The 8,468-nt window shown below is 46.8% G+C and overlaps 1 protein-coding gene across 1 annotated transcript in view; it reads right to left on the bottom strand.

Annotated features, from left to right (window-relative positions):
• Positions 1-543: 543 nt before the first annotated feature.
• The window catches only part of LOC142576139 (uncharacterized), a 199,177-nt gene continuing 191,252 nt past the window's right edge, over positions 544-8,468 (bottom strand). Inside the window, exon 7 of the mRNA XM_075686101.1 lies at positions 544-7,402. The gene's annotated coding sequence lies outside the window, so the exon portion shown is untranslated. The remainder of the gene's footprint in view (positions 7,403-8,468) is intronic.

Raw genomic sequence — 8,468 nt, 5'->3', positions numbered from 1 at the left:
ATACCGCGCTGTCGACACATCGGGCAAGCATACGGGCTGGCCGTTGGCTATACTGAATCATGTAAACAGGAAATATGACTGTTTTGCACAACTTCTCGCGAAGCCAGTGTGGTGTGATGAGACCAGATTTAAATTGTGTTATTTTACATGAAGTATCACTGTTCTTCGTTGGCACACTTGTCACAATGCTTGCATCGTTGAAGTAAAGGCCTTTGTGGTTTGTTTCATTGTGTTTAATTGAGAAATTTCCGTAATTTAGTCGACATAATAAACTTCGTCCCTCTCCCCCGCCTACCCCCTAGGAAAATTGGATTTGTATCAGAAATTGTGCTGCCGAAAGATCCCATATTTTGACATATGGAGCATCCGTAACATGACAGAGCCTAAATTTTGACACGCTGTCCCGAAAAGAGTCGACGAATCGTGATTAGACTGTCCAATTGTTGAAAGGCATGTTTCATTGACATCGGCGACATGTCTTTATTTTTTCATGAAATTAAGGCACACGAGAATGAAAGAACAAACCACACAGCTTGTTTTGGCAGATGTATTTTATTATTATTATTGCTTTCAAACGAATACCATCCATTCAACTACAGCTCAGAGCACTCGTCTCGTTTTCTTTTTTAACCGCGAGATACAATCTTTTATTACACATTTCTCAAACAACTCTTCAATGGCGAAAACGGACAAAACAGAAAAAAAAAAGCGATAGATGAACTAGCCTATTGTATCTCAAGGCAAAGCACATAATGGACATATGCTAAGCGACTTGCGCAATTCCACTGCAGCGTATTGGGTTGTTTATGCATAAGTTGCATGCAACTGTAGTCACTGACAACCTCAGAATACAATAGCAAATGCACAGGCCTCTGTCCAAGTGAAATATAATTTGTAGAGATGCACCAACCAGTTACGTTAAATTATTTCCGTGATTGAAGAGGTGCTCCAGCCAGTTACGTTCAATGATTTCCGTGACGTCACAACGGCGGCGAACTTCTTTCAATGTCGGCGTCTGTCGCAAACTAGTGACCTGAGCTTTTTCTCTCTAAATCGTTTCAGAACAGATTTTGGGCTACCGCGGCGTTGCTCTTACAGAAATTTCGAGGGGAAAAAATCGCATGTCGCAAAAATCGCGTAACAATTATGCTCCCCTCTGTTCCGCGTAACAAAAGAATCCTTCTCTTCAGAGCACAACTGCTCATTTAGCGTCTTCATTTGCATAGTTGTATTCACGATTGTACGCATTTGAACCTCTAAATGGCAGGCATGACGAGGGGTTACGGGAGAAATCCTGTGTACACGAATATCGAACATGCAAGTTAAACCGGAATACGCTTCTGAATTCCGCGTGGCTCCTTAAATTGCCACAGAAACGCAAGTTGTGAGAAAGTGTAAAGATTGGCAACACTGGCCCGATACATCAGAAAGGGGAAAAGATGAAAAAGGGAAAGATTCTCAAACGACTAGCCGAAACCCATTCCATTAGTTATTCCTTCGCAAGAGCTGTTTGCCGTTCGATTGGGCGGTCGCGTTCGCTGACATGCATCTGACGATCGCGATAGGCTGAAGCAACATCTCTTACGAACAGTTTCAGCGTAAAAACTCTCTCGCGAATCCCGGAAGCCCCAAAGTTTACAAAATCTGTAGTGGAGACTATAGTGCATTCCATCGTTCTCTCAGCCCACTACGTATCGCGCTCGCGCGCGGCGACCCCTCTGCTGCATACACGTGTACTATCGCGCCTAAGGTGACTTGCAACAGCACGGCTCTGGTCAGCGCGCGTTTCGCCCCGTATTACGCATGAGTTTCTTACGTATCATGCTATACTGATACGTTATTACATATCAGTTTCTGAGGCACAAGTTTCATGGGAGCGCCTAAAGAAAAGAAGAAATTAAAAAAAAGGGGTGGGGGTGGGCTCACAGAAATGTTCCGGATAGAACATGAACAACCTACTAGACAATGCGGTCACACTAATAGAAATGCTCAAACCAAGACTGAAGCTTCGTGCAAGACCCCGATTTTCTCGAACGGTCGTCTCCACCGGCTGGATCCTACATTGAAGTATAGCAGATTCCATCGCACTTCTCCCGCCGTGATGCAACTTTACTGTACCGCCTCTGGTTAGGGGTGGCTTTTGCGCAAGCCTACTCATTCTTTATTGGAATGGCCGGCGCACTTATATGTGACTCGTGCAACTGTGAAGAGACGGTCGAGCACGGGCTTTGCTTTTTTTGTAATCTTTACGACATCGAACGCGACGTTCTTCGAAGTTTGTTTAACCCAATTGGACAGCAGACCATCTTCAGAGAACGCAGATTCTTGGACCATGGCCCCGCGCGTCGCAGGCTTACAAAGCGACGCGAGCATTGCTGCGATTCATGAAGTCGACTGGCCTCAGTGACCGATTGTAGGCGAGAAGTGATGGACAAGCGCACGTATTCACACTGATAGTACCTTCTTCCCTCCCTCTCCTTTTTTTTCATTTCTTCCCCTAAACCACTTCACCAATGCAGGGTAGCAAACCAGACGTGCGTCTGGCTGACCTCCCCACCTTCCCGTCCTTCTCCTTCTCCTCCTGGCGAAAAGAGAGACAGACGGAGAAGGCAGGGAACTTATTCTCATGTCAATTATCCTCATCCTCATATCATCACACACTTCAGCGACAGATAATTTACAATCTGCTATATATACTTCAGTTTAGCTTTTGTTCATTCGTATTGTCGACAGAATGGCTACGAATTAAGGCATTACGCTTAGAAACCAAATTTGCGCATTAGACAATCTGCGGCGAAGATACGTGGCGGGAATGCAACGACGCAAGTTCGACCAACGAAAGACACGATTCGAGCAGTAGATATCAGAATCAACCTTCGCACTTTGACTTATTCAATGCAAGCGTGCCGTGGTCCCCTAATGTCGATTCGTGTTTGCATTTGTCTTCGTGTTGCTTCAATATATTGCTTACGACGTAAACGATCCGAGTGTCCATGAGGTGTCAGCACACGCAGTGTACTCTACCTGGTCCTTGTGTTTTGCTACTGCTCGAAAAAAAAAAAAAAACTACGTCGAGTGAATATAATTAATATGTGCCCATTCAAACAGAGAAAGAAAAAAAGAACAATGGCATGTTTTTCTCGCTCCCCCTGCTTATTCATAACGCTTCCGGACTTGAGGCGCATTGTACATTTCATATGTGCATAATTTATTCTCTCCGCCGCAAACGGACGGCAAACCATGCCTCCAGCTGTTCGTGGGAAACGCTCGCCAACGCAGAGCCTAACTTTTCAACTGAAACGAGCTCTTAAAGGCCGATCCTACTTGATCTTTGGCTTGGTACAAAATGTTTTTTGAAACATTTGATTCGTATAATTATTCAGAAAAGACGGACAAGCATTAATGTCAGTCACCCGTCCGTGAGTTTCTACGTTCGTTACAATCTGTCTGTATATTCCGGGGGCGTCAATGGTACGCCCCACTCACTTGTTAGAGACGAAATACGCTGAGCAACAAGGAATGACACTGCATGGTCGCAAAACAAAAGCAGTAACTATACTCCAGTTTTTGCACGAAACCTATTAGTCGCGGTTTCGGCTATTGGCCTGAGCGGCGCTGTGTCGCCGTCATCACCACGCAACATCAGCCCAGTCGATTTTTAAGTGATTCAGACGTTTAAAGTGAAGGCGTGGGGGGGAAAGGTGTCACATTCGGGTAACATTCCGGAGGGCCCGTGCAATCTGTCGATGACCAGCGAATGAGCACTAATAATAATATGAGATCGATTTTTTTCTAACAATTTCATCTGGTGTTAATGCTATATGTTGCAGACAAGAAAAAAAAAAAAACGAACAATTGTCCCTATACGGCACCATGCAGCAGACAACGCTTAACATGTCTGCCACTTTGCCCAGGTATGCTAAAAACGGCGTTGGCAGCCTAGATTTCGTTATCAATTATTTTTATTACCGAGTGAACTGGGGTACGGCGGAGGGAGGCTTGTTTACGTTGGGAGAACTGCCTTGAAAGAAATCCCGTCCTGTGAATAATAAGATGAACGAGGTAGTAGGAATTACCTCCGGCTGGCTAGATTTTTCGCAAAGGGAGCGCACAGGGAGACATCGCCAGAGCTACGCGTAGTAAAACAGAAAATACGACACTGCCCCAGGAAGTCACGCTTAACACTGTTTTTTTGGTGGGAATCTTAATGACGCCGTTTTCCGTGTCCTGACGCTAACGGTGAGCGTTTGTGGGCACGGTGGTTCGTGCGAACGATGGGCAGATTCCCACTGCACTGATACGTACAACAACATTACGAAACTGCTCGCAAGGCCGTGACGGCTCCACCGCTAATGACACGCAGTATTCGGCGTGGGGTAATCGTGGTAACCGGGTGCTAGAGACACCCCCTTCGGGCTTTCTTGCTGACTTGCTTGCCAATTACGCAGAATTTCGCGAAGCCATCGGACAAGAACAGAACTCGTTTGTGCGACGTCTGCACGGCAATTTTCTCGCCGTCTGCTCCATTCAAGCAGACGCTTCGGGTGGAAGATGCCCGTCCGAGTCGTCTTGGTCGTTCTATATCTGTGTCATTCACACGGTCCACTGCGGCTCAATCGGGGCGTGTGACGTCAGTTTTTCTCGTGCGAAAGCTTTACACGTGTGTACATAGCCGGCGAAGTCGCGTTTATCGCTGTAGCCTTGCGACGGCAAAATCCTTATATATTATACCCTCTGATATTGCTGCCATAGCTGGGCTGTTGCTATAAATGGGTAATAACGAGCCTTGTTTTTCTTTTATCGATTCGTTAACTGAAAGAGTAAATGAACGAACTATAAAAATAACAAGAAAGTGTTAGGACAGCGGTTGGAGACAAACTATAACAATAATTAAAAAAAAGTAAATCACTGTCGCGACTGTACGGCAGAAGTGCGCATCCGCTAGTAATCGTTGACACTCTTGCACCTGAAGCTACCAGCCCGTACGCGTCATCAACAACGTGTGATCTGCCGCGACCGAAGCGCAGAAGCGTATCAAATCACTGCGCGATAATTTCATGTGCAATCACGCGCCCGAACCTTATCCACGAACGAAGTGTGTTATACATTCAAGCATTGCCTGTCTGCCGTTGTCGATGTTACTAATAACAAGCGAAAGGTGTGGCGCGCACGTCTGCCACTCGCATCGAGCACCTCCGCCCACTGGACCACGACAACCCGGCGGACCAAACAGACGGCGCGCCACTGTGGAATTAAATTATTCTGAAAATTCCCTACATGGGGCAGGTTCGATGCCGAAATACTGGTAATACTGAGTCGCCTCTGTCCAAGCCCGTTGTTGTTACACGTACACGGTGGCGTGATTGCCGCCGCCAGGTTCTGGAGCCGCGAATTCACCCTCATTATTATGTGTTCATTCCTTTCCTTAGCACTAATTTACCCGAGCAATTTTTGCAACGTCAGCCGTACCTCAGCAGTCGATGAGAGTTCGTCAGAAAAACTGCACAGTCGTTTCAATTTTCAATGCACAGCAGTGATGTACAGTCGCGAGCAAAAGCCTAAAGACCAAAGATGCCACGAAACATTGTTTTTCTTTAGAGCCTAAGCATGGCACGCTCAAATTAAGTGCGTCTGTTCGATCAATGTACTGCAATGAGATAATTGCAAGTTACAGTGCCGTATATGAGGAATTCAGAATTTTCTGCTGCCGAGAGGGGGGGGGGGGGGGGTTCGTGGTCCTTGAACTTTTGCTCCAGACTGTACGTGCCACGCGGCTCGGTGTCTAACGTAAGGAAGGACAGTCGATTACACACATATAGCAAATATGTTTTCTTATCTTTGTTTTCTTTAATTTCTGTTGTTTTGCAAATGAAAATCTCCCTTCGTTATCTTTTGCTTTTCTTTTTCAGGTGACCACAAAGCTTTTTCCAGCTTTGTTCCTCGAAAGAAAAAGAAACAATAAATTCAAATACAAGCCGCTATAAACGTTTGGATGCTTTCAGAACGTGTGGTCCCCTCAGTTCAGCTCTGGTTTGTGAAGTTTAGGTGCGAATAAGAGCTGCGCGAGTGCTGTCGTCGCTTGAAACGCTTGGCAGAAGTGGAACAGAGAGAATGGTGTCGCATTTTTCACTGAGCCAAATTTACGACGTCAATCATATCATGAATCTCGTTAGCTCATCCAGTGGTGCGCCAAGAATACAGGAAGAAAAAAAAAACATCTCTGAGACGGTATGCAGTGTTTTAAGGAAGCGTGGCACTCGCTCCATGTTGGGTTGATAACGGTACCGGTTTCTAACAGTAACAACCAATCACACTCGATTCGTATGCACGAGCATGCCAATTTGACACAGCCGTCCCTGGGTGTGTTCCACTTCTGGCCAGGATCGGAGACTGTCTACATAGACAGCTACAGGAGACAGCCGAGACAGCTTCGAGCATAAGTAATATAGCGCGTCTCGAACCGTCTGGAAGACGCATGGAAGACGCCTCTGCGACGTTACGTCATCTCGCAGTGACAAAGAAAAAGCTCAGAAAAGAACGCATTATGTATGTACCTTAACTACTTGCGTCTGCGAACCCATGAAAAACACGACGGGACTTACATAAAGGGCACGCGGAAGCGTGTCTACGTTTCCTTCTGCAGCAGACGACCTTCCCGTCGAGTTTCCAAGCGTCCTGCTTAGCCGCCATCTTGTTTGGAGAGAAAAGTATAGCCTGCATCGTTTTTGACTTCGATGCCGTCTTCGCGAAGCCGTCTTCTTTGGCATCTTCGCGAGAATTGGAACGAGACTCAAGATGGCCGCTGCCCGCTTAGCCTATCTACTTTGCCGTCTACGGCAAGTATCGGAACACACCCCTAGTGCGCAAAACTGAGAAATCGTTCGTGAAGCAACCCAAGATGAAGGACACACCTGAATCGGAAATAAAATCGTCTGTATGCAGTTCCTTATACAGGTGACTCATTCTTCGACAACTCATCTCACAACTTATGGCATTCTTAATTTTCGGATGCGTTTCTTCCTGGAGGGCGCGCACCAGACGACCGCGCGCGTATCTAACGAACACATCGAACACACTTTTGTCTTCTTTCGTACATAAATAAAGGAATAGATACGCACGCACACGTTACGTTCAACGACGACATTAAAGAAACCCAAACTCTACATATGTACAACACCAAAGCAGCGTAGAGTTGCGTAACCGGGACAGAATAAAAAGGCTATATGTCATCTGGAAACCGCGTTCTTCTTGCTTTTATACATTGCTACGCCACTAACGCGCATCAAGCTTGCTGCATAAGATGTGCGCACGGTCCGCAGGCAAAGTCTCTATACGCTATACACATCCGTACACAAAGACGTGGACAGGGGCGGCACCCGGCTGGTATGCGTTGAGGGCCAGTCTGAAACGAGAAGAAAGAATGGACGAGGGTTCAGTGTCGTGTTGACACAGGTGGTTACACGCGAGATAATCAGCGCTAACGTCGATTACCGGGAGTTCGGCATCGGTTAAGGTGAGGCACGTTTTAATTCGACACGAACAAGAGATAGAGAGAATGAAGGTTTATTAAATCGGAAGTCAGCTAATATGCTCGTGAATTATGTGCAGTTCTTCGAACTGTAAACATTGGATAGTTAGAACGAACTTTCAGTGTTCACCTGAAGTTTCACTGCCGAAAGCACATTCTAGTAGGATAGGTTGCTAGGCTTATTGATAAGCCATGCGGTTTGATATCTGAAATCAGCGTAAAAAGCAGGCACGCACGCACGCAAAAAAACAAACCAACACCTCCGCAACTTTTTGTACAACACTGCGCTTTGAACCACAACCATCCTCGAACTTTCTCTTCACTCACATCGTACGGTTTGGCGCACGAATTTCCGAAGGAAAACGAGGGCTGCTACAGGCAGTGAGCAAGCTAGGGAACAAAAGAAGGATACAGGGGCAAAGAGGACTTTTAATTCGACTCGTTCTATACTTTTTTTTCGCTCGCTAAACGCAGGCCCCACCACCTCCAGCTTTGATGGAGCAGAGGGCATCAAAGTTCTGCAAACGGGCCCATAGGGAAGGGAACGGGAAAATAACGAGGAAGAAAGGCAGGGAACGGACACACACGCGCATACAAAAAGACGCGCAGTGCGATATCTAGCTCTCGCGGCCCATAAGGGAGCGAGCGGTTCGTCCCTCATCAACTCATTTCTCATCCGGCAACCATGGCGAGCGAGTGTGCAGCGTGCTGCCCGCGCTATCAAGGAAGTGGCGGCGGCGGCGCGCGGTCTCACGGATAAGCACTACTGAAGCAGCAGCAGATACGCCCATTCCCGGTTCTGCTTTTCCCCATCTTCCCTTTTCCGCGGGCGACGAGGAAAGAACGCGTTTTCTTTTGCCAGCGAGGAAGGATCAGACTGGAATGAACGGGAGGGAAGCGAAAGGAGGAATGGGGAATAAGGGAGTTAGGAGGAAAACGG

Source organism: Dermacentor variabilis, chromosome 3 (genome assembly GCF_050947875.1).
Source record: "Dermacentor variabilis isolate Ectoservices chromosome 3, ASM5094787v1, whole genome shotgun sequence".
In the NCBI taxonomy this organism is placed as follows: domain Eukaryota; kingdom Metazoa; phylum Arthropoda; class Arachnida; order Ixodida; family Ixodidae; genus Dermacentor; species Dermacentor variabilis.
The sequence above is the reverse complement of the archived record's forward strand: the minus strand, read 5'-3'. Positions and strand labels throughout refer to the sequence as shown.